At 39.5% G+C, this 27596-nt stretch overlaps 1 protein-coding gene across 5 annotated transcripts in view; it reads right to left on the bottom strand.

The window, feature by feature from the left end:
* The window catches only part of LOC115238434 (SAM and SH3 domain-containing protein 1-like), a 309609-nt gene that overhangs the window by 75603 nt on the left and 206410 nt on the right, over positions 1 to 27596 (bottom strand). The window lies entirely within an intron of this gene.

Below are 27596 nucleotides of genomic sequence, written 5' to 3'. Positions count from 1 at the left end.
ACTTACTCGATCGTTTATCCTCTCAGAAAACGATCTTTTGAGAGCTGCAGCTTAAACATCATTTCTTATTATAGAGAATTTAAAAATTGATAAAGAAGGCGCGTATTTGTTTATTATCATTATAAAATAGAGATTTTTCCTGTCGCACCATTCACTTTTAACGTAAATAGATGAGAGATAAGCAAGATATAAATGTATTTAAAAAAATATGAACATGAAGATATCATCTTCTATCATTATGTGAACTTTTCGAAACGTGTTCCGATCTTTCAAGCTCTAGAAAAAAAGATCTATTTTTTATGTTATATAATTAGATAATATAGAATTACCGCAAGACTGAAAGAGGGGAAGAAATAGACGATGACGACATAATTGCACTGACAGAATGCGCCATTTTTAACGAGCACCGGACTTTAGCAATTAACCGGGTTTTATAAGGAACAATAAGATCTCTTCCAGACGGCAAAAACACTTGGCGCAGGTTTTTCTGCACGATCTAAGTACCCGCGTCTCGTGGTAAGAGTTAATTCTTTCTGCTACCATTCTTTACCTGAGAGCCATTTCATTCTAACGAGCTAGCGGCAGTACAACATTGCCAGCTGACCCGACTCGACATTGCACGGACATCCGTCGAACAACGACGACCGCCCCCTCAGCGGCTCGATGACAAGGCGCGCGCCGTAATTATGTTTCGCCCTCCGTCATGGATTTTCCGTCAAACTGTATGACACATACACATTGCCGCATGAAACGTCGCTCCTTTGGCCTAGAAAATTTCACGGATAATGAAGACCCGTTCGACATGATACATGACGCTATTTCATTATTACGGCGTATATGTATACTTCATCGTTCATAAAAAAGGCGTTCTTGGTAAAATGGAGTTGCATTAGTTTTACAGTCGTGTAAAAAAAAAAGAATGAAAAAATCTCGAGAAAAAAAAAAAAGAAATTAAATGCATGTTAACGCGTCCCAAACGAGCATTTATGCAATGTCGTCCACAATGTAGTGGAAGTGCTATTACGTATTCGCGTATTAAAATTTTTCACGAAACATCGTGGACACGATTGCATATTACACGGAAATAAACGAGATGAAAAATTGTACTTTAGTAACATGATTAGCACGGTCAGAGAAAAGAACTTTTTCGCATGAAAATCTATCTCGTGTACAAAAAGGATTACGGCGAATTGACAAATAAGTAGCGTACTCCGAGTTAACAATCATTGATGTTAAAAATTTTTCGTTGCATTGCAGAATCGTTATTTAACAATCGCCGGAAATGGGAGCGGCGGTTCTCAAAAAGATCGGAAAAGTCGAAAAAGTGGATTTCAGTTTTATTTATCTATCCGTTCGCTTCCGCTCGCGGCGAATCTCGCGATTCTCTCTCGGTTAACTTTCGTATCTCGCTCTTACTTCTCCGCCGGAATTCAAAGTGGTCAGCGATGCGCGCGCGATCCGTCTTGCTCAAGAAGATAAAGCCCGTTAACGGATAAAAAGTAAGGGAGCGGATCGAAAAATCAAGCGCGTCCGCGTCGGTTCTCATATTTCCTTTGAGGTAGGCAAACCCACTTTCAGAGTGTTAACATTGCCGAGCGGCACAACTTTCCGGAAAATTATTTTACTCGGGGCAAAGGCAATCCCTATTGACTCGCTGCGATCGCTTCGACGAGGTTGCGGGATGAGAAGAAACGGGAAAAGGGGGGAGGGAGGAAGGGATAGGAGAGGATAAAGAGAGGCGATGAGAAGTAGTGAAGGAGAACGAAAGAAATAAGGGGGAGGGAGAAGCGGTCGAACTGAGATAGAAGAGCGGAAGAAAATTGAAAAGTCAAGAAGCTTCCCCTTCTCCGACGTGCTCGTGGAGTTTAACCGCGTACTGCAAGACGAGCTTTACTCTTTCCTACACTCTACTCCTTCTTTTTATATCGGTCTATTTATCCACCTATACCTTTAGTTTTCTTTCTTTTTCTCTACCTCTCGGTGGATCGTTTTCTTCCGTCTTCACGATAATCTCTCTCTTTCTCTCTTTGTTCTCTTACATCTCATCTCACGCGACCGTATACCGGATCGTCGCGGGCACACTTTCCTCTCGTCGGTTCACTCAGCAAAGTTCATCGGCGGTTAGTTATCGATGCAATTGCCAAGCAAGTGTCTTATGTAACAATGTTCTTCCCATGAACTTTCCGATAAAAATTGCACTCGAAATTATATCGTCTTCCATATCTGCAAAACTAAACGCAGAGTACGAGAAACTCTGAATACAAAGTATTGGATATAAAATATTCACCGTCGTGCAGTAGCCATTCCATCACTGGCTGTTCTCGTGGCAAAATGGCATTCGTAAGCATTCACTGTGAGAGCGAACCATTTCTCGTAGAGACGCATATCGATTTCGCATACGAACGACGCTTCTCGCCCGCTTAAAATCCGAGGCGCGAAGTAGACGGCGTTTTACGATAATTGGGCGGAACGTGGGAGCTCTCCACTACTCTTCCTACCGGGATAGAGGACGGAATTATTTTCGGATGGTTCCTTCAACGGGCGTTGCACCCGCCATTAGCGGAGACCGGCCCGAGCACCCGCCCCGACGTATTCATTTCCTCACCCTCATTATTTACATATACTTCATTTACTCGCTTTCGCGCCCATCCACCGCGCCAGCCCGTCATCGACGAAATGTAATCCACGAAAAGCCGGGCGGACCGGCAATCGAGATCTTCTCGCGCCAGACATTCTCCGGATTCTCAAGCCTGATCGAGGACCCGATTGATGGCGAAGAGCAAAATCACGTACTTCTGTTTTTCAACGATCGTACGGCTAAAAGCGCCGTGTCAGAAGATGGACTTGTTCGTTAAAAACGCGCGCTTGCCTGTCTTGAAGATTATTATCTCGCACTATTAATGCACGTTCTTCCCCTTTTCATGTTCTTTTGTTTATTTCTCATAGATGTATTCTTATACAATAGCTTACAAATAAAAACATATATCTTTTAGTTCGATATAAATCGCAATTTATATTTGCATAATAAATATTCTGTTGAAGTAGTAAAAAATCGATGCGTTAGATTAAATATAATTGTAATTATTGTGCGAGCAATTATTTATAAAAAATTAATTAATACTTCATTGATAAAAGAATCCAAGGTGACAATAATATTTTATTATTTACCCGTTATATATATGACTCGTTATATTGATAGTAAATGTGAATGTAGAGGAAATATGTGATACAGAGCAGGAGAATATCTCGAATTTTCGCGTTTTAGAAAATGGCAAGATAGTGGAAATAATTCTTGATGCAAATGCGCGAGGAGAGCTTGTCGGAATCGGGCTGTTGGGTTCGATAGGGCAAGCACTCCATGTTGTTTCGGTACCGCGGCGAGAGGAGAGAAGAGGAAGAGAGAAACGGAATGACGGGGAGGATAGAAGCGCTAAGAGGTAAAGGTCGGCGAGTAATGCGCAGCAGACTGGTCCACGAGTGGCGCGGCGTAGTGGGTGGTTGGTATTTCGTCCCTTTTCAGACTCGACGAAAGCCTCGACGTCAGGATTTCGGCGTCAGGCTTAAGAGCTGCCGCCTTAATCTCCGCTCGCCCGGCCAGTCCTCTATACACCGCAATCCCTCCATCGTCTTTCCCCGCGTCTTACTCCTTTTCAAGGCTCTCATCCTTCTTGCGGCGGCTGCCGTCAACTTCGCCGTGGCTGTCTTCTGCCACGGCAAAGCACGTCGCGGCAAAAGCTCCGAGGCTTCTTCCTTTCTCGACTTTTATTTTGACCGTAGGACCATGGAATGTTTACGGAACCCGGAAGTTAACGGCGGCTAAGAGCAAAGACTGATGCCGCATCTTCCGAGGTGGTCGGGACTCTTTCGAGGGAAAATTGTGTGGGAAGAGACGCATGTGAGTCGCTCGAAATGCTTTTTCCCGTAAGCTCGAATTTTGAGACGTAGTTTTTGTCAATATCATATATCTAGCTAGCATCTGCTTTTTTAGAAAATATTTAATCTATCTTGATCACGTTTTACATAAAATGTATATTTATTGTAATGTCAATAATTTTTTTTTTTTTCGTGAAATTCTAGATTTCTCGTTTGCATTATATATCTATATATGCGAATTTGTAAAGTGTAATACTGCAGTTATTAAATATATAAAAATAAAACTTCGTATAATTTTATCAATATTTAATAATAGTCAGATTTTCTGTGAAACATAAAAAAAAAAAGGTCAACCGCGAATATCTCGGGAAAGCCGTGAATCATAAAATACACGACTTTACTTGTAAAAATTATCCTCAAATCCCTCAGCGACACGACCGGCGAGTTGACCTGGCATTCAGACAAGCGTTCGTCGAAGATCTCGAGGCCCTGATCCTGCGGGAATCCTCCTCCATCCATGCTGGCGGCGCACATACACACGTACACATATACACACGTACGGCGCACTTCGTTTGCTATGACACACCGGAACAGAGCCGGCGTCACTAAATTTTTAATCACAAAAATGCATTGCGCATTGTGCCGACCGTCGGCGGTTCCGAGAACGAGGGGATGGTGGACGACGCTTGTTGTCGGCGGATGGATATATCGCGGGGGTAAAAAGCGCGGGGTGCGAAAGGATGGCCCGACGTTCGAGTGGAAGCGCCTGGAAGAAACGAGAGAGGAGCGGAGACGCACGAGGAGTGAAAAAAAGAAAAATGTCAATGCGGATAGAGAGGGAGACGGAAAGCGGCGCGACGACGGAAAGAAGGACGACGACGGACGGTGGCGAGAAAAGCGGAGGACGAAGAACAGTGTATGCGGGAGTGGATTGTAGCATTGTTAAGTGCACGAACGCGGCCCTGAAAAAGAGCGCTATTGTCGGTTTAGCGCTCTTGGCGCGCGTTCCTCGCCGTTCACGACGCGGACTTTGCGCGGAAAAATTCTGTCGCCTCTTTTCATAGTCGTCGCGCGCCTCTTCGGGTCCGTCTCCAGCTTCCTCTTCGTCCGATTTCCGCGAAACTTCCGACACTGCAAATTCCTTGACGCTTTCGCCAAGCGCGACCGTTCGCATCGCTCATCGCGATATTAATGCGGGCTAAAAGCTACGTCGGAAACGTACACAAGATTGTGGTACGTTCGTATCTTTTTATACCGTTTCGTATTTTCCCATTCTTAGGAAATAAAAACATGTCTTTTTCTCGCGACTATTATTTACATCATGCGAATATCAGAAACTAATGATATATTATATGTAGATATAATAATAACAACAACAAAAACCGCCACAATTGTTTGTATTTTGTATCAAACATTTCATGGCTTTCAAAAAAATTTTAATCCCTTCCTTTCCTATCACGGAAATATATAATGTTTTAGATTAATATACCAAATTAATAATATCTATTTTGTGACTAAAACCTTTATAACGATTCTTCTATTGTTATCGATATATAACGGACAATAAACGATATAAACACAATGATTGGAAATGTACAATTCACATTGTTTTCTTATTTTTATTTTTCTGTTGTTTTATTTGTTGAAATTCTCTCGTCAAATGCAAAATTGGTTGTTGTCATGTTTAACGTAAAAAGCGCTAACTGTGATTATACTGATATTGCTTGACGTGCCAGTAAACATTCGTGAAAAGCGCTGCAAAAGTCAGTTTCTCTCGCTCTCAATTTTGCCGTTTCGGACCGATAGGAAAATGTTGGAAAATTTTGTAATCGGAGTGTTGTAAATTTGTTGATTCCAATCTCCATTTTTAATAATTATTATTTGTGTTCGCTGCATATCCAATATATTGTTTTAAAACATAATTTCTTCGAGAACTCTATTGTAATTGGAAAAATTTATTTTTGCAAGTAAATCTACAATCCTATTTCTTTTTTATATATTTCTTATTGGTTTATTCTTTTTGTATCTCTTTTGCCAAATAAAAACTATTATAAATTTCGTATATCTCTTTTTTATATCTCATAATTATTACGCGATGCATTTCATATTGAAATATCTAATTATTTAAATTATCCAATTTTATAATCCCCCTTGAGAAAAGTAGACAAAACAAATAAAAAAAAAAATTTAATATAAATTTGCGCCTCAGGCCCAGTTGAGTGACAAGTATAAAATCTTTCCGTTGTCGCGGTGCAACTTGTGCGGAAATAAGCCTCGAGGCGTTATGAATATTAACCGTACAAGTCCGCTCATTTCCGGCCGTAATTACTGAAGTAACGCTAGACCCTCGTCACATCTGAAAGTAGGTATATTTCATTTATTTTCAAAGGCCGACCCTTTGAGCAATCTCTGTGGCTTGCGGCTACTGGATCGTCTCATCCACTACGGTTGGTTTTCACTCGACTGTCGGTATATGCTTGAATTACAAGCGGTACAGAGGCAGCGCAAAGAGCAAAAGGGACAAGATTTGAATTGCTAAAATATCTTTTTTTGGCCAATAAACTGTGATGCTTCTGCAAATTTTTATATACGGAAGGAAAAGGATACACAATAATATAAAATACTTGTGTCAAAACTCATTGCTAAATCTACGTTATCCTTTATTTTAAAAGCAAAACAAGTACACATGTCATTTTAATATCGAATTTAATATTAAATCGCCTAGAATTTTTTAAATTTTCTTTGAAAGTATATTGTGTATCGTATTTCCATGAATACTGCTGCGCTGAGCTGGTTTCTCGTGTGGCTTTCGCACCGGCATTGATTTGTACCTTACAGTGTATTGGAAACTATAGAGACGAAGCATTTTTAAACAATGGTCATTCCTATTGTTAAGCTTGAATTAATGGTACGGAATGTATAACTATGAGCATAGCATCGACAAAGGCAATTCACGATCATCAACGACAATAGTATCATCAAACAACGATATAAAACGCAACACTGACACGAACAACACGCGTGCGCCTCTATTGTGCATTTATTCCATATTGTTCATTCAGTTAAGCGTTGCGCTTTAATTGCTAATACGTCGTGCCAATACATCGATCATTTAATTTGTTCTATTCACGCAATCTGACATAATTTTAATTTCGAATATTAAAGCAAAAACAAGGCGAAATATATAAAAAGTTAGTTCGAAGAAAAAAAGAGCAGAGAATTATCAAATCTCTATGAAATAATCAAATTATTTTAACGAATCGTTATTAGAGATTTTTCTTTTATACGATTCTATCTCTGTTGTATTATTCATATTATAGAGAAGCTCCATTTCGAAACTGTAGTTGCATTTAATCAAAACGTTGCCGCACAAAACGTTTATCTTGCACATTGTAACATGTTTTTTAACGTTCGGAAAAAATATCACGTCACGTCCGAAAGAGAAGAGAGATCGGAAACAATGTTAATGAACCTTGCAGCATTTGTGCCGATTCGTGAAAAATCACGTTCAACTTTACACCGCAAATTTCCTTGCTCTTCGTTAAGAGCGCGTCTCGAAAAACGATTATATCGCGCGTATGGCAAACCGCGTTACGATCCCTGTAGCCCGATTTTGTCTCTCGTTTTGCGACGGGAAGAGTTCAATAACCATTAACGCATGACGACTCCGCGGTATCGCATAACGATACTACGCTCACACTCGAGAACGCGGGCTTAACTGTGTCGTAAAAGAGACGGAGAGTCATTATGAAGAGAGAACACGCGCAAACACTCGCGAGAGATGAGTCGGAGGAGGCAGAAAGACATCAGAGTCGTTCGCGGTATCGGGCTAATAAGACGGAAAACCTAATGACGAGTACCGAGCAGTTAATTATCTGCAGACGCCGCGTAATGCAAACATTAATTAACATACACAATAAAAGTAAAAGGGGAGACGTACGCGTATTACGTTCGATTTAACGAGCGCGATGGCACACACATACATGTCGTTCATCGCTCGATAATATCTTACACGATCTTCTCGCATACGTAAGTGTGACAAAGAGAAAGAGAGAAGAAAGACTATAACCTGGTAAAAGCACGAAGGTCAACGTAATTCACACATATTGATTTTTTACTTCCTCAAATATTTTTCCATGATAAAATTTATCGTCGCGAGAGAGTGAGATGGAGTATAGGTTTTTCCTCATGTATGCTAGCGCTTTCACACACACTCGACCTCCCGAGTCGTATTACTCGGTTTCTCCTTTTTTTTTTCCTCCCAACCTCCCTATCTGGCTTTGTCACCCCGACACTCGCGAGAATAATGAGAGAGACGCAGACGCCGTCTCATTAAAGACGGCACATTCAGGTGTCAAGTTTAAAATTTTAATTAGTAAAAAACCAATCCAATTTTGAACCTCGCGTATAACCGGCATATACTTCCCTTTCGCGCGTTCGCGTTTTCTCATTCCTGCCCTTTTATTTCGCTCACCGCGCTTACCGGCGACAAAAGTCGGACTGTTCAAAAGCCTCGAACGTTTCAATTAATGCAACCGCAAGACCTTCGCTTTCAATCGCGTTTTTCTTTTGCCCGAGCTTTCGTAACACTTTGCATCTTTATGCGAAAACTTTTAGCTACTTATAAATTTCTTTTATACATTGGTATCTCTGCTTTAACGATCCATCATTTTTAGACGTAACTTTAAAAATATGGAACTCTACGCATTTAGATTTTAAAAATATTTTCGAGACAAATAATATATATATATCTGATCAAATAAATTATAATAAATTATATTACAACGATTTATATCTTTCCTAGATATGCCTGCAAGATTAAGTCTGTATTAAATCATAACAGAAACATATTATCGTTTGAGAAATACTATATCGTTTATGATATATTAATAACGTTTATGGAAAGCGAAAAGCAAGTTGTTTCCAGCCACAAGTGCCCATTCATACCGTAAAACAAAGCAAATTGAGTCTCAAGGTGATGAAAGGAAAAGCTTGCATAATCGTGAACACGCTTTGGCCAGCCCGCTAGAATATTATTAATCCTCCAACAATCCGGCACGATATAATGACCAAAGTAATTTATAACCCATTTGAATCGCGTTTGAAGCTCGTCTAACAATAAAAATAGATTATATATTGTGATAGTTAATATTTATTGTGATAGCTACATAATTAATATTTATAACATATTTTATCGCTCAAAAGATTTCACAAGCTATTTTGTCAATAATTAATTAATAGCAAATTGTCATTAATTAATAGCAATTTACATTAATATAATTCCAATTTTGTAATTTGACCATTATAATTGGGGTTATTTTACGTATACGGTTATTAGCGAAATCAAGTTTATAATAATTACTTCTATTGCTATTGTTTGTAACGATAAAAGCACGCGTAACGAATACGAATAACGAAGAACATTTTATTATATGAAATTATTTGTTGATATAACAATATGTTAATTAGCATTTATGGTTAACAGTAAATGAAACTATTATGTAATATACACGTATACATATTAATAAATTATGTAAAGTATCACTTAGGATGATACAATTTATAAATTTGTGATCAAAATTCCATCGCGTAGAAAATCTTTTTCTGTCGTTCAATTATATCATATTATTTGAAAGAGTTTATATACATAAATATAATGGTCCATATAATTGAGAACTCCAAAAGAACTTCGGCCGGCTGTTTCCGACTCACGTTCAAGCACAATTCTAGATAGTTTACGGTAAAAGCGCAATTGAGCTTTTTAAGTCTCTTGAGCGATCCTTCGCAACGAAATAACGCGATCGAAGCGTCTGAGAGAAGAGTATCAACGGCGGCTCTCACTCGTCGACCGATTGTTCCACGAACGGGGCCAATCCTCCCGTCGCAGTCGTCGAAGCGACGCGATGCGCGCGCGCGGTCGAAAGAAAGAGGTGCACGAACCGGGAAAAGAGGGTGGCGAGCGATTTAAGGAAAAGTTGGGAAAATCTTGGGAATCCGATTACGAGAGAGCGGGGCTGCTGACTGGTTCGCAGTCGGGGCAGCGGGAAGGCACAGCCAGGCTGGCAGCTCGACGAGAAAGAAGGGAAGAGCGAAAGGGAGGCTGCCGGTAAAGTTGTAGCGCGAATCAGTTTCGGTGTCACGTAGGTATTCCGTACCACGTCTCGAGAAACCCCGTACAAGGAGAATAAGGTGCGGGCGATTGGATCGTACATGGGTATATCTTGGATTCTCGTGTGAACCGACAGAGAAAAAAAATGGTGCACGACTATGTACGCGTGCGTGTGTGTGAGAGCGTGTGTGCACGGATGTGAGATGAAGAGAGATAGATATACAGAAAGTAGATGTATATCCACATGGACGAGAGCGCGATCGGGGTTGGCTCAAGATGCGATACATATCAACCGACAGCGCACCGTGTTATTCAATTTGCAGGTTGGCCCTGTTGATCGTGCACCTTAATGCCATTACTATCGCCGCCACCTTCGAGTAGAATTTCTCTTCCTCATTGGTTTTGCGGTATCGATTTGAGACGACGGTTGTATTTACACTCACGTGTGGATTTACGCTCTATTCAAAATAGTGGGATGACAGTAACATCGTCGATGATGACGACGACGACATCGAATGGCAATGATTCCGGTTCTTGTTAACGACGAGAAAATTGTAGTCGGTGATCGTGATCAACATAGCAAATCACCTGTTAAAGGTTCTTATGCGCTCGACAAGCTAACTTCTTACACGGTACACGACACATGAAATGTGATCGATAAGGTTTTCACAGCTGCTCTTGTTGTCTTGATTTATCACGCCAATCAATAAATGTCAGATTGCGCCAATCGATAAAGCGATTCTATTCATTGACGCGATTACATTCAATTATGCATATTAATATTATATTATAAAATTATTAAAATTATTAATGCTAATCAATTAGAGATTATAATTAGAGACATTAAGTCTCTACATTAGTCTATTAAAATTATAATGATTTGATTTAAATTAATGTAGATACGAAAAAAGAAAAAAATATCTTTTAAAAGAGCCAGAGTGCCTTTTTTCATGTATATATATATATAAGCTATTATTTTTTTCTTTTTATAAATTCTTTTTGTAATTTCTTTTTATAAAAACTTAATTTACTTCACAACTCTCTTTAAATATTTTGTGACTTGTACAAATCATTATAGTGGCATAATTAACAAACGTCTAGACGATTCGTATGACATAATTATATCTCAAACCTTGGATTAAGCAGTGTTATATCTGGAAACTGTTACATGATCCTTATCTTTGGCAGATGCGGTATTCACTCTATCTCACAGACATAAAGTTATCTTATCTTTACGACACACGCCAGAAGAACTCGTCTGTGGTAACGAGCGACACGATAGGGAAACGTGACGAACTAGTAGCGTGTGCCTGGAAGAAGGACACAGGTATGTGAATTAGCCCATACATATACTTGCTTCGAACGATGTAGGATGCCGGTATGGCAAACGCAATTCAACGCTTGTTTGACGAGCCAAGTGAATGAGCGAACAAGAAAGAGAGAGACCGGGCGGAAAGAGAGGAGGAGAAAACGCGACGTGGAATATCTGAATGGGCTAGTCACGTGCTACGCGCGTACACTCTATGTTACTACGAGCACGTGTGCGCACATGACCAAGACGACCTTTGAGTGACGGCTGTCCGTGCATTATAGCAAACTGTCGTAATATTCTAATTAATTTTAGAAAAAAAAAATAATTTAATCATTTGATATTGTTATACAGTTCGTTCTTTCTAATACGAATGAGTGCATATAAACTAATTTAAAATATCTTTTTTTAATTTTTAAATAAATTTTTGAAATATATGATTTCTTACAAGTGGTTTCCCGATAATAAATAAAACTGCCTAGATAAACATCTTTGCATTTTTTAAAATAAAATTAATTGTGTCTTATTATGTTTATATATCTTTCTCTAACACCATTCTTTTACACATACAAGGGTTTTTATTAAATACGAAAGATCGTTCGTATTTAGCGAAGATGACATTAGCGGCATGAAAATTACTGAAGCATTAATTTCGTCATTCTCTTTTTATCCATTAGAGGGGAATTTCCGGAGCAATATATGAGTGTATGACAACATCGTGTGATATTTCGCCATGCTGGCACGGCGAGTGCAGACACACGCAACAGTGCGCGAATGAACACAGCGCTATTCAGAGTGGAAGCTGTTCAGTAATTTCGTTCGCGGAACGCACTTCGCTTTCGCGCTGTGGCTCGCTATCGTGCGAGAGGAAATGTAGCGCAGATGGTGGCAGCGACAACGGAAATGCGTGCGGCGCGAAAGAGAACGATATCGCGCTGCATGTATTCCCTCAGAGAGGGAATAAAACAAAACCGCCTTCGAAGCAGTTAATTTTTACGGTCGTGCGATTTTCGCTCATATCCGCCGAAGAGGCCCGCAGCATCACGATGCCCGCCGCCGTTTCGCGGTACCGGTCGCTTTAATGCGAATTTATTCCTCCGAGTTAATTACGCGACACTAATTTTTACCCAACTTTGTTCGTCCGCACAAAGCACCGCGGCCATTCAACTTGTTTCCGCTCCAACTTGTCCGAAGCGCAGTCGGTTCCAAGTCACCTCGCTCTTTCTCGATCTCACTCTCGCTCCCATCTCGTTTCACGATTGGCTTTTGTGGGCAAACGAAACTTATGAGCTTCTTCGCTGCGAAATATAAAGATTTTCAAAAGTTTCAGCAATTAGCCATTGCTCGACCAGTTTCTTTCTCTTTTCGTTTTTTTATTTTTTTGTCGTCTTTCATCATTCAACGGTCCTCTTCGAGCGCAGTAATTCGTGCATAGATAATTAAAAAACTAAGAATAAGAGTACTCTCTCTAGCTTGTATAATATATGTATATTAAAATGATATATAACTATCTAGTAATTAATAACGATATGATTTACATTATCTTAGAAACGAGAGTCTGGATTAAAGATTTCAAGATCTGTCATCCTTGATATAGCTATTTTGCAATACACTAGTAAACCGATGATAACTTTAATATTTTATTTTACATTCTATCAATATAGTTTAGTGTTTATAATGAAAAGATAAGTATATCTAATAAATTCAAGTTGAGTTAGACAATGTAAAGCAACAGTCAATGTCGAACAAGAAAGAAAAAAATTAAGTAATTGAGTTTATATACGCGTTTTATTCGGTTAAAAAAAACGAGCACCGTTCTTGCTCGAATTAATCAAACGTCCTCTGTAATTTAAAGTCCTCGGGCATCTCAGAGCGAGGGCGAAAAAAGCCTTTTCTCCCAGGAAGCTCGAAGGAACACCTTTAAATTCCACAATTCCGAATGGAGTCGAAGGAAAATGCAGCCGACCGAATTAACAACGCCGCGTTTTTTTTTTTTTTTTCGTAGTTATCCTCGAGGTGAGATCTATTCCACTTATACAGTTATCTCCTTAATTGCACTGTTTTTTACTGCATCGTCGTAGAACTTATCCACATAATATACCGACGAGATGGATAATACAATTACAAATTAACTCAATTAAGAGATATTATCTTCGAATAATGTTTTATCCCCGTTGTTCGCACGGTGATATTATTTGATTTTATTCACGACGACAAAATCAACGAGATTTGTCGAAGAACAGGAGATAATACGTTTTCGACAACTCTACAAGTATATGGATCCAACATACGATTTATGGCGAAAGTGCTGTCGAGACATTTCTATTATTAGCTAGCAAAATTTCTATTAACAGATCTAGGAATATAATTAATATCAATTAAACTAATTATTTATGTATTGTTAATATCTAAATAATTAATTTTAATTTCACATTTGGGAAATATATCGAACGAGTCAGAATTATTGATTTTATTTCTTTAACTTTTGATTACATACAAAAAAATGTTTGATTTAGAAATTCAATGATAATTATGTAATTAGAACTCACGGTAGATCTTTTTCTCTTAGAATGAGAGTATTTAGATGAAAATTATTATTTGTACTATTAACGAAAAAAGTAATACATTTCGAATTCGTATATCAAGACAGACGCGGCTATCGAGGCTCTAAAGTCTGATATTCGTTGGAGCGAATGAAGCACGTCGCTGTCGTAAAAAAGAACGGCGTATACCGTAAACCAAATCACAATTCGTCCAAAGTAATCCTATTCGTCCGAAAGTCGATAAAATTCCAAGTATCGAACTGTCCACATTTTTTTTGCTTTTCTCTCATGCACATAACGGTATCATTCGCAAAAATTTAAAAACAACAGCAAAGTTATAAATCTCTGATTATATACTAAATATTTCAGTAAAATTACATTTTATCAGAATTTTAATATATTAACTTGCAAGACTTTTAAAGCAATTTGTATAATAAATATTATATATAAATCTCCTATATTGTATTTCATTTTCTGAATTTAAGAATTTATTACTATATTATAAAAAAAAATCGATGATTCATTTAGTTAAATATATATCATGCATAATTAATTATATTCTTTTCTATACCTTTCTAAAATCTTATATTTCACTATAATTCAATCTTTTTTTTTTTAAGTATCAGCCAAATTAAAATCGATAGACAAATAACTAGATTTTTAATTTATGCTATATTATTTCAATAAGACAAGTTTTTATTAATCGGATAACTTTAATATATTAATCATAATGGTAGATCCGTTAAAAACGCCAACAATTTGCCAGACAATTAAAAATTTAATAGAAAAGCGACAACACATGCGCGGATAGAGTGTACATTTCGTTTTTTGTTGCTTTTATCCGCACGTCTTTCATAGAGAAATTCCCATCGCTCACCGACCCGATACGTGCAACAACGGCGCGATGCGCACATACACACACACACACCCATACATATACACAAAAACACTATATACAAACTATAGCTCTGCAAGCGCTATATGCGATGTATGCGTGGATATCGATTCGAGCCTCGCCCCGGAGCGTGGTCGGGATTTTCAAGGTCTCAAACACTTTCCCTAGAGAGCAAGAGAGAGAAACAGAGACGTGGATGAGGGGTGACGGTGAGAAGGACGGCGGAGAGTGCGAGTGCATTTTTTAGAAGGCCGCCAGTCGTTTCGAGATGCGCGCCCAACCGACCGTTTTCATGTCTGAGACACGACGGTGGAGATGAGGTGAGGTGAAGGGAACTGTGTCCAAGGAGGACAAGAGGGATGAGAGGGCAATGAGAATACCGGTGAAGCAAGATGCACAGAGAGATGCGAGAGGAACCCTCTCGGTCCCTCCATCCGCCTCTTCGCCGCTTCTGTGGATAGGGTTGAAAGGCCGGATGGAGGACGAGAGGGCGAGGGCGAGGGCGGTCGTAGGCGGGAGCGATGATACGTGCGTAGAATAGCCTCGGCATTTTGAGTTCCTTGGAGATTTGGCTTGCCGAGTAAGAGCTTGTGCCTGCTCCGTGCCGCGCCGCACCGCCAGCCTCACCTTTTTTTTTTTTCCTTCCCTTCGTCCGACCGGCGCGTCATCCGTTTCTCCCTCGCCGTCTTCTATCTCAAACCGCCCCCGCGTTTCCCGCTCCCCATCGCGACGACGACGGCGGCGGTATCTACAGTTTCGTGCCTCGGTTTCTTTCGTTGGTCCTACGACCCTCTCGTGAAGCCCAGGCAGTTGCCGCCCCTCTCTCCCCTTCGCACTGGAGGCAACAATCTTAAAATATCACCCCGCGGGTACCGCGCCTTGAGTTATCGCGGTATTTAATCATCCCCAATAAGCTGGCGTTTCACACCCTCTACATTTTCTCTCTTTGTCGTTTTACGTTCTCTCTAGATAGGGTGACCTGACGTTCTAGTTTTCGTGAATATGTCTTCTTTTTTTCAGGTACCCTCGAAAGAATAATTTCGTAACTTTTTTATAATTTATCGTAGTTAGACACTCATAATCATGATTTTAAAATATTTCACTTTATCGTTTTATCGTATTAAAAAAATTAAAATTAAAAAGTGTTTTGTTAAAAAAATTTATTTCCTTTCTTCGATCTTTATTTGTTTTGTTGTTTATAAATTTTTAATCGTATCAGGGAAAAATCGTTGAAAAGACCGTCACAATACATCCTATACATAAAGTGTTATTGTTGTTTTATTATACAAATTGCAAAGTCCCACTTTTTCCGATGTTATCCTCCCCAGCATATAAAAAAATATAGTTATTCTATCTGTAAATTTTAACAGGTTTTCAACCCTTCATCTTTTTTTCGTCATCCTATACTCTTGTATGTTTTCCACTTTTTCGCCTTTTCCTATCGCGGTTTATTTTCGACTGGTTTTCATCGGTCTATCTCTCTCTCTCTATCTATCTCTTTCTAGTTCAATAGGATACGCCTAACGACGCCCGAGTACGTTTTTCTTCGGAAGTAATTAAGAACGATTAACGGAAGTCCGTCTGACGATACTCGACGCTGGAACTGCGAGAAAGTTTTGATGACTTTAAAGCGCCTCGAAGACCGTTCGGGTCGATTAATAGCTCTCGAACGGAGCCGCCGTTTTCTTGGCGACAAAGAAGTTTTCTCGTTTTTCCTTTTGCAATCCCGACTCAAGCTAACAAGAATCCGCAATAACGAAAGGTGTTTATATAGCGGCAAACTTTCTTTATCGATATTTATCGTTCCGGTATGAATATGTTACTAATAACAATCGAATAGTCGTGCAATTTTTTAATTATGATCTTTGGTGCAGCTCCCGTAGCATATAGCAATTAACGCGTTATCACATTAATTGTAGTTTCTACCAGATTACGTGGAATATTTTTAGAGAGAAAGAGAGAAAATAGTATATTTTAAAAATTTTTCCTTATTGAAGATTAATAATAATAAACTCTCTGATAATTATATTTAAATATAATAATTTTTAACTGTAAAAATACAATTAAAAATTATTATATTTAAATCTCTAAGTTTTATGTATTTTTATTAATGCTTATTAAAGCATTAATAAAAATAGCATTAATAATACTTAGATTAGTTTAATAAAAAAATAAAAAAAAATTTTACTCCGTTTCTATTATGCTATTTTCATATTGCATGATTATCTCTTTCGTTCTCTTTCTTTCATAATCAGAAATCAATACTTCCTTAATCTCTTGCTCTCGCACAAGCTTACAAACTCTGCGACTGTACTTTTCGAGTATCATTCAGCGAATTAACGAGATTACAGCGAAACTGCGAAATCCGAAACTGCGAAATCCGAAACCGCGAAGGGAGGTGCGAAAGGAAGTTAACTTTTGCATCGTATTGATGAACGACGACTGATCCGCCGCCGCAGACCAAAGGGGCGTATTCCAAACAAGAGTTTTGCTATCGAAACGATGGAGAATGAAGATTCCCTCAACGGATAAAGACAAGTCGCTCGTGGGGAAAGGCAAGTGGATTTTGTGGATACGGTATACACTTGATGAGAGGATTTCTCGTGAAATTGTCGTGTCAAATACTACCCGGGGAGTTTGTTCCAGCAAATACGGCTCGAGGACCATATCCGAAATCGCTCGGACTTGCGAGTATCTGTGCGAGTTGACGTTTTCATGGCGCGAATGACTTTCATAATGTATCGTCATAGTATCAAGATCAATTCAGATATGGTCCTTCTCGCACGTCCATATCAACGTTTAATGTGCGGTTTGGATAGCTATAACATATACTGTTATCCGAAAGTGCGATAAATTCTGACCTAGATAGTAGTCATCAATTCTAGCATACGAAAAAAGTGTACAGAATGCTCTAGGATTATTGTCATTGCTGTCATTCGTGAAAAATTTGAATCAAATTTATTAATTCAAATTTTTAATTTTGGTTTGCGATTTATTCCTTCTCCAATTTTATTTTCTATTGTTAAGTATTGTATTAATATTTAATAAAATATAATGCATCCATAATATGAAATATAATAAATCGTCATTAATTTGTAAAATTTGTAATTAATTATATTTTATTCACTAATCTTTTCAGATTATAAATTATAATAATGATAATATGATGAATGTAATTGTTATAACGCTTCAACTGCACATATTTCTCCAATGCAACAGAATTATTATGTCATATCTATATGTGAAAATAATATTTAAAGTCAAATATCTGTGAAAATTGGATAAGACAACACTGACATGAAATACTAACATAAAATTAATTATCAACTAACTTTTGGACAGCGAAAAATTATTCTGCCCAATAAAAACTAGTTTCATATAAAAATTGATAGCATCAAATTTAGAAGTGCCAATGCGTCTGAAAATAAAACACCCGTCCGTAAAAAGAGAAACATCAGCTGGAAAGTACGAAACGGGAGCATATGCTGATATTATACACTACTGCAGACTGTAAAAAGTAGTTTCGGCATAAGCGCGAGACTGTGCGTAAGAAATGTAATACAGTCGAAGAATGCCGGAAGAAAGAAGACTATTCGCAGCAAGAACATGAAAGCGAACCGTGTTATTACGAAACGGGAGCATATGCTGATATTATACACTACTGCAGACTGTAAAAAGTAGTTTCGGCATAAGCGCGAGACTGTGCGTAAGAAATGTAATACAGTCAAAGAATGCCGGAAGAAAGAAGACTATTCGCAGCAAGAGAACATGAAAGCGAACCGTGTTACGAACAAGAACTTACTTTACAACGTTCGAGGCGAATATTATATTTTGCGAATTGACTTTTATGCATGCACATAACGATTACGTGGACGAGAGCAAGTTCCGATGTATTAATCTAACTCGACGCATTAAATGTCATATTCATTTCAAAAGTGAACTTAATATATAACATCAAAGATTCTACTTCGTGATACGATTTATAATTTTCTATTTTGACATAAATAGATTTAAAACATCCATAAGTGTACTTTACAATCAACTTTTCATGCAACTTTTCGAATGTTATTTAGCGGACTGATGAGATTAATAAGATAAAATTTCATTATAATTAATAGTCACTTTTCTTCAGTTGACTTTTCAGCAAAATTCAATATTAATTCTTCTTTTACATTAATTTCTGTCGTATTATCACGAACAAATGTCTCGTTTGATCACAAGGGAAACGGTAACGGATCGATGACTCGATAAAAGTCCGCAGCAGCCGTCTATTGTTCGCACAGTAAATTTGTGCGAGCAAACGCGCTCGAAATATATTTGTCGGCTGCAAATCCAGCTCTCGGCTGGGTTTTCAGCCCCTATCGGCCATCGGTATGTATCCCGTTCAACCCTACGGAGCCCCCGAGAGTCACCTACCCTGCCATCCTCTTTTGGCCCTCGGATCGGCGAATAGGGATCCTTCGCGAAAGTTTACGCGCCCGACACTGCTCGAATAGACGCCTGAATTTCCCCGGTGAATTGCGCGGACGTAGTTGTATGTAACTATGTCGATTCCCCCGGGATGCTGCCGAAGTGTCAGTCCCAGTGATTCGGCTGAAATAAAATCTGCTTCCGCGTATCTCTCTCTCTCTCTCTTTCTCTTTATGTGCGTTGTGTACGCATGTATATAATGGAGGAAAGAGGCATCCCTCGCTTCCTCGCGTTATGAGAAATCCAAAATCATACGCCAAACGATATCCAAGTTATTTCGACTATCTGATAAAGCAAAAATATACGAGCGAGCATCTCGGACTAATATAAATAATTTCAAATCAATTTTGTTGAACTCGAGATATAAATAGAAATGCAATGTTTTTTGTGTACATAAAAACCCTCTTTTTTAGGAGCTTATTTTAATAAATAATTTAGTGATAAGTATATGTATGATCCTCTACATCGGCAAAGGATAAGGAAACTGTATATGATCGAATAAACATGGTAGAAGCGTTTACTTTAAGATCGGTAGAAGCCGCGCCAGAAAGATATCTGAGCACACGAGTCTCGCGAGACGTCCAATAATTTCTCCAAGCTCGCGCGAATCCGCTTGCGGCGAAATAAAAACCAGATCGAGCGAACATTCCCGACCCTACTAAGAAGTAAAACATGTGTTTCATGCGAAAGGGATCAGATGTATCAAGAAGTTTTCGTGTTCGTTGCAGTTAACCTCGGGGAAGCCTCCGGGGACCGCGATATTGATTTTTCGCTAAATCTCAATCGTTTGCGCTATTTCGCTTCGCCGACAGACATTTTCGACAGTATCCAATTATTCGTTCAACAATACAAAACATTTCCATATTCGTGCGATAAACTGCACGATATGCACGACACGATTCGTCTTTACATTGTACGAGTAAAACGAATGGCGCTCTTTCTCTTTCTCTCTCTCTCTCTCCCTACCAACCTTCACCTTCTCGCTGAGAAAAGATACGCTCACAAAGAGACGGTAACCTCGTCATCGATACTTTTCAACGAAATCCATCCAGAGAAGTGGAAACAGCCGTTTCATTGATGGTACAAGAGCGAAACTTCTTTTCCCGAAGGCGCAAAAAGGGAAATCCGATATTCAGCCGAAAGGCGCGCGATACTTCGAGGGGAAATTACGATCAAAGGGAGATCGGCTGTGTGGAATAATAGTTGTATCTTTTATCGCGCTGAAATGTTTCTTTGCGAGTACCTTCCTCGAGTTTTTCGCACGATAACGCGCGACGACGATACCCGTCGTAATGGGGTTGTAATGGAGATCCGACGGTTTATGGACGGTCGCGTTCGTTTTCATGTCATTTCCATTATAAGATTCAACGCTCTGACAAAATTGAGTTTTCTATCAATTTTTTGAACATATCCATTCATATTATTTAAAAAAAAAAAAAAAATTGCTTTTGTAAAAATATGGCAAGGAGAAAGAGAGAAAGAAAGACAAATAAAAAAAACCGTGATTTTATTTCTCTACTAAATTATTAAAGTAAAATTAAGAATTTCTTTATTTAGGAACACAGGAGTTTCACAATCCACTTATCATCCTTGAACAATTTAAAACAATAGATACAAAAAAATCAAATTAAAAAGCCTTTCATTTATTCGCTCAACTTGACGACAGAACCAAAAGTGTAATATGCGACAATTAACTCAAAGTTTTTCAGGAAAATTTTCAACGAACGCGCCGCACGTGTCCTTTACTTCGACGGTGCACCGACTGGATTTCCTTGATGAATGCGACGTCGTAAGATCGAGGGAGATTTTCTTCCGGGATGATCGCACCACCCTTCACCTCGGCCGGGCGAACATTAAATAGACGCGCTCGCGCGTGGAAAGTTGAAACTTTTTAATTCACTATCAAGATGCAAATTCCCTTGTCGGACGGGGCAATTTATCCCGTCCTTTGAGGTGGCTGCTACTTACTAAGTAGCTCGCGGATCTTGACTTTCGTATATATCCAGGGATGAAAGCCACGAAGCCGCGGGCGACCCTCGGCGACGTCGTCGGTAACGGCGTAGAGATGCTTGAGAAGGAGGGAGGTAGGGAGGTAGGGGGAGAAAGAAATCGCGGTCGCGACGAAAAGTGCTGGCTCGACTTGCTACACGATATTCTGCCTTTCTCCGAAAGTGATCGATTTCAGTTCAAACATTCTGCGCGAGAGAGCTTTTCGTCTTCGATGCGTTTACGTTTGTATACTTAGATAATGTTACACTTGCGAGATATTAAAAGGCAACAGGAAATTTTAACGTGTACAATTTTTGTATTGTTTATATCCCTTTTTTATTTCTAAATTTGAAAAAATTAAACAATACACAAGAATATATCAAATCTTCTGAATCATTTCTAAGTTTTTCAGTTCCTCATTTGTACAAAATTTAAATTATGTGACTTATTTAGCATCGCCATCGACTCGAGTCCTTCATTTATTCTATTTGCATGTAAAAAAGTCGAAGAAATTCGATCTTTCGCAATACAAAATCACAAGTTCTTATAAAATTAACATTCGCGATATCAATGAAAAATTGAATTATTAAGTTATGTCTAAATTATGCTCTTGCATTGATCGCTGAGAGCGCAGATTCACGTCTCGCAACTTTCTAACGCGTTCTATAATCGCGTCTACGCGGCGGTTCGTTGTAAACCGTAAACGTTGTAATTTATATTGCCTGTATAAGTTTCGGTAACGCGAGAGCGGAGAACGCGGATAGGGTAGCGCCCGTTAAACTTACTCGGTCACTTCGTCAAAGGTAATTTGTGTAGTCGTGTTTCGCGGCGATACACTGCGGCATCCGGCGGAGATGCGGGCACATGTAGGGATGCGGGGATGCATTTACGCGGGCGTCGCTGTCGTTAAGTTGACCGTTGCTCGGCCGCACAGCTGTGCATCCGTACATGGGGAGGGGGGATATTTCGACTTAATTAGTGGCCGCGTGCAGGGCGAATTTCTGGTGGATCCGTGTAACGTTTGGCGGAACACCACACGACGCATTTACATCGCGCCGTACGCAGGACGAAATATGCAAAACAGATTATCTAGGCGACTCGGTCGGTGGTCAGGATGGGATGGCCTCCTCCTCCTCTTTCACCGGTCGGCGTCGGAGCTACGCGAACACCATGTCTCTCTTCCTCTCTTTCTCTCGTCGACTCGTTAGATTATTCATTAAAACGTCCTTTATATATTCAGCCGGCGGGTGGCCGGAGTTTAATGGGCAAGCGGTCGGTAATAAAGCTCTTAATTACTAATTCGCGCGGCAAGAATATCCAAAAACTCACGCGAGCGTTCTTCGTCCGCGTCGCCGTTACGGTGCCGGATGTACCGGATGTGTGTGCGAGAGTAAATAAAATATTTACAGTAGCCGAGAATTGTCGCGCCTTGCGCCTTACCTACCATTCTGTCCGCCTCGCCCGTCGCATTCGAGTTTTCGAGTTAGACATCGCGCGCCCACATCGTACAGTTATAATTGAGAAAATTTCCGTTTATACCAGTACACATGCTTCGCATTGTGTGCTTCAACCGTTGTCTTCTTAAAACAGATCTAATTTAACCTTTTCTCCGCGAGTATAAAAAAAAATATTTTCTGCATTTAATAGAAATTCATAGCGATGCATTTTTTTAAAATTTGTATCCTTTATATTAATTCCTATATTAATTTTTTGTAGACTCGTTCACAAAAAAATTTTCATCGCCATTCGATGTTTCATGCTTAATATCTTTGCGAATAATCTGACATTATAGCTCTAAAATCTCTCTTAATTGCTTTCTTGCGCCTGCTGCGTTTCATATAGAACCTCTTTAATCGTTTAATAATTCTATTATTGAAGAAGTAAGTTAATAACGAGAGGGCAGAAGAGACGCGAAAAGACCTGCATGGATCCGTCAGTTTATTCTAGCGATGTATTGTGGACACAAATTGTATACGACGCGTCGTTATAATAATTAACTAGAGCAAGGGGAGATGTGTTTGCCGCTCGCGCTCCGAGGCGACTCCAGCTTTATGCCCGGAAACTTCTCCATCCGGATTTACATAACCACCTCAGAAATTACAGATGCATGCATTAAAGCGGTAGAAGCGCGCGGTCGCGACCAATACTAATTCCCTTGGCTGTCTATTAATTTGCAAAATGGGTATTTTGAGTACCGGTTCCGTTCGCCGCGTTCGTTTCCGGCATTACGGATTATCGTTAATTATACATCGCTATTTCAATGTACAATGTATATAATCACGCGAAACCAAAGCAAACCAAAACATTCTTGCCAAATGTAATGTGCGTTTATTTCCCAGGATAAATTAAAAGAAAAAAAAAGAAAAAAACAATTCGTGTAAAGTTTATTTCCGTCAATTTCATCGCATTTTAATTGCATTGGAATCTGGGAACAAAAAATTACTCAATCAAAAATCTTGCAGCTGTATAAAATCGCTTATATAAAATCATTTTACGCAAAGAACACCCTTTTTTCGCAAACGTTCACTCAGTCTGTTTTATTCCAGCGTAGTGTCGCGGTGTTTTCACAACAGAGCGTTAGTATTCACGATGATACATCGCACCTCGAGAAGAACGCTTACGGTGCTACCGCACTTTAATAGATGCACGTGCGACGTCATTTCGAGTAACGACTTGCGCGCTCGCTATTTGTTACGGGCGGCGAATAAAGAAATAACTGGGAGAGATACGCGGGGGCGAAGGCGCGTGTAAAACGGGGAATAAAAGCTGTCTGCGACACGTTATTTCGTCTTTGCATTTCCCCGGATAATACGTACGTACCCAAGCCACCCAAGCAGAGTCGCGACGCGACGTTTTCGCGTTTATGACACGCGCGGCCGCGCGCGCGCTTTCCTCGGCATTTAATTATGCATCACCTGTGATTAACTTTTTTCCTTTCCCATGTTCGCGGTAATGCGCAATTTCAAGATACGTTTGACATAATCGAATTATGTCCTTTGCCAGTGTGCTACACAATGGAATGTTCCTTCCTTTTCGCGTAACATATAAGAAAAAAAGAGAGAGAGAAAGAGATCGCGATGTTAATATTTGTGCCGGCGAAATAATGTTGCCGATTTTCTCGTCGATCTTTATACATTCATCTTTCTAATAACTGTTTTTTATGTTACGCAACCATCCCCCCTGTCGTGCTTTTTATTTCATGTTTCTTGGTTGAAACGATATCTCTGCTTTATCCGTTATATATCCGCCGTAGTATCTATCATTATATAGAGCCGCGGCTCTCTATCGATGGATTCAGATTACGGAGAATAATAGCTCAATAAAAATGCATAAGGAGCCAGTCTCGTCCTTGTCATCTGCGCATGACTACGTAGATTAAGAGAGAGAGGTCGACGAGTCGACGCGGTACAAAAATAGACGGTCGACGGGAGGAGAGGAGGTCGGAAACGGGATAAACAGGATAATAAAACCGCAGTAAGCTCGATACCTCGGCAAATTGATCCTGCCTTTCGTTTCGAGGTGACGACAGACGGACCATCATCGCCGTCGTCGCTCCCGGGGGATACGCCCGGCTTGTTTAAATGCAAATCGCCTCTCGTCACCGGCAAAAATAACTCTAATAATTCGGCAACGGCCCTACTCGTCAACGGTCCGGGGTGAATTCCTCTTTCGCATGACCGCCGCCGGATGATATAACCGCATCAAGAGTCCTTTCTGCGGGTAATACGTGTCTTAACCCTTTCGTGAGCACGATGAAAAGGTTATCTGCATTAAATATATACAGAGTCGTGATGCACTAACGCTGTTCTCGGTGACTCAATATAGCGTCTTTCGTCCCCGATCCGCTATCAATGTCGAGAAACTATTACATGGCGCCAATATACGGTTTATTCGCAATTTACGATTATTGCAAGCGAGTAAAATTTTAGATCTTATGGGATTCTGCATCGTAGATGGCTGTATTAAGCCTCGTATCGAGCATACGTTATGTCTCCTTAATCCGATGATCTTTTGTGCATGAGATGAAAAGTGCATGCCGCGCCGCTGATAACGGATTTTACGACTGTCTTAAACAGGACAGTTATAAACCGACGAAGATTGTAATTTTTCTCGTTGTACGCTATTTATATTATGGCAAAAAGTTTATGGATTTCCGCGAACGTAGGAAAGAGGAAAGCATGTTTGTGCTACACATCTTTTCATGGCAAGTTTTCTTTGGTCTTGAAGTTACTTTGAAGTTACCGAAAACAGCAGAAATTTGTTGTTCGGTTAGGATCGCGTACAGATTCACGAGCGAATTGTACTTTTAAAGTTTTGAAACCTTTCTATAAATAGTAAATAAAACTATTATTTAGCAGAAACTATTTTACGAGACATATTTTAACTTGTACCTTATTTCCCTGAGATAAATCTGTATCTATGTAGATAAATATTTTATATCCTATGTGATTTATTACTCTGCTATTAAAATTTTCAACGGTTTAAAATTCGATAAGTTCAAAAATATTCCTCTTTTCCTCCATAAATTTTTAATGTCGACGTAATGAAAGCTCGCGATGGGTTCTAAAACTTGTACTTTGCAAAAACAATAAAAATCCACGAAACACGCTTATTATATTTATATTTCACGTAATAATAACATTATTTTTATGTCGCAGCGCCTTTCTTATTTTTTAATATTAATAATTATTTTTAATAATTATTTTAATTAATAATAATTATTAATAATTATTTTAACTGACCAATTCAATTGCAAGTCTAAATAATAAAAGAATTATTTAAGAGCATCGAGGAAATGCACTTTATGCTTTGTCAATTTGGCAACCAGAGCCCCGTGACGATAAAGAATGAAATAAAAAAATCCACGAGTGAGGTAAGTAAGTGACAGGGACGGCCAATTGAAATCACAGTCGCGGCGCATTCTGGCACGAATCAGAAGAAAAGAGAAATGAAAGCGGTTTGGCCGTGGCGGCTCTTGGGCCGGCATTAATGGCGGAACCATGACATCCGACGTGACCGGGCATGCAGCATGGAATCTGGGTTAACGGTTCTGCGTTTCATTCCGCGGCGGTAACATTAAATCCTGCGGTTCTGCTCCTGACGGTGCCGTGAATCTGCAGGTATTTCTCTCGTTTTCGATCGCGCGGTGCGGGGTTAGATGCCATGATATCTCTATTAGGTATACGAACCAACCGGCTGTGTTTCCTGTCAAATAATCGTATATCACTCTCGAGTGTATCTATCCATATATGTCCCGATAAATAAGTGAGTTTCGAGCAATGAATTGCGATTCCACAGAGAATTTCTGATACATTTTTAATTCGCTTGTTAACTAAATAAACGTGAATTTTTTTTTAATAATATCATAATAATATTATTCAAAAATCGGCTCTTGGGCCGGCATTAATGGCGGAACCATGACATCCGACGTGACCGGGCATGCAGCATGGAATCTGGGTTAACGGTTCTGCGTTTCATTCCGCGGCGGTAACATTAAATCCTGCGGTTCTGCTCCTGACGGTGCCGTGAATCTGCAGGTATTTCTCTCGTTTTCGATCGCGCGGTGCGGGGTTAGATGCCATGATATCTCTATTAGGTATACGAACCAACCGGCTGTGTTTCCTGTCAAATAATCGTATATCACTCTCGAGTGTATCTATCCATATATGTCCCGATAAATAAGTGAGTTTCGAGCAATGAATTGCGATTCCACAGAGAATTTCTGATACATTTTTAATTCGCTTGTTAACTAAATAAACGTGAATTTTTTTTTAATAATATCATAATAATATTATTAAAAAATATTATGATATTATTTCTTTTCGTTGTAAGAGTTCGATAGAAAATTTCTCTACAAAATTTCGATTTTGTTTCGCAAAATTAGCAACGATTATTCGCTGGCGCGCGCGCGCGCAAGAGGGATATAAATTAGCAATATTACATAATATTGAAAGAGAAATAGCTGCGCTAATGAAGCTTTATGCATTTCGCCTTTATTCAGTATAAAATATAATAGAAAACACAGGGTAATTACGCTATAGCACGTCATCGCCAGCTTATTTTGAACGGCATAAGGCGTCTAATGCAGGCGTAAAACTTCCGCCATCTCGTAAGAAAGTTTGCGGCGTATTTACGGTCAGGTGAGTAACGTAGCGACGCGCTCAATGAACAATGAATAATGTTGGTTCGGTATCCCGCTTACACCAGTCTCCGCTATGCGCGTGCCCTTGTTTGCGGAGCAAACTGCGCGTGGTACGTCAGGCCGATTAATCTCGAATGATGAACGGCGTCTTCGCACGCAGTCACGGAAAATGTGGCGGAATCAATGAGCATGAGGGAGAGAGAAGGAGAAGGGGGAGAAGAGATACAGGGGGGGGGGGGGAAGGGTGCTTTCCCGCGCAAATTCGC

This window comes from Formica exsecta, unplaced genomic scaffold (assembly GCF_003651465.1).
Source record: "Formica exsecta isolate Colony F162 unplaced genomic scaffold, ASM365146v1 scaffold337, whole genome shotgun sequence".
In the NCBI taxonomy this organism is placed as follows: Eukaryota; Metazoa; Arthropoda; class Insecta; order Hymenoptera; family Formicidae; genus Formica; species Formica exsecta.
The sequence above is the reverse complement of the archived record's forward strand: the minus strand, read 5'-3'. Positions and strand labels throughout refer to the sequence as shown.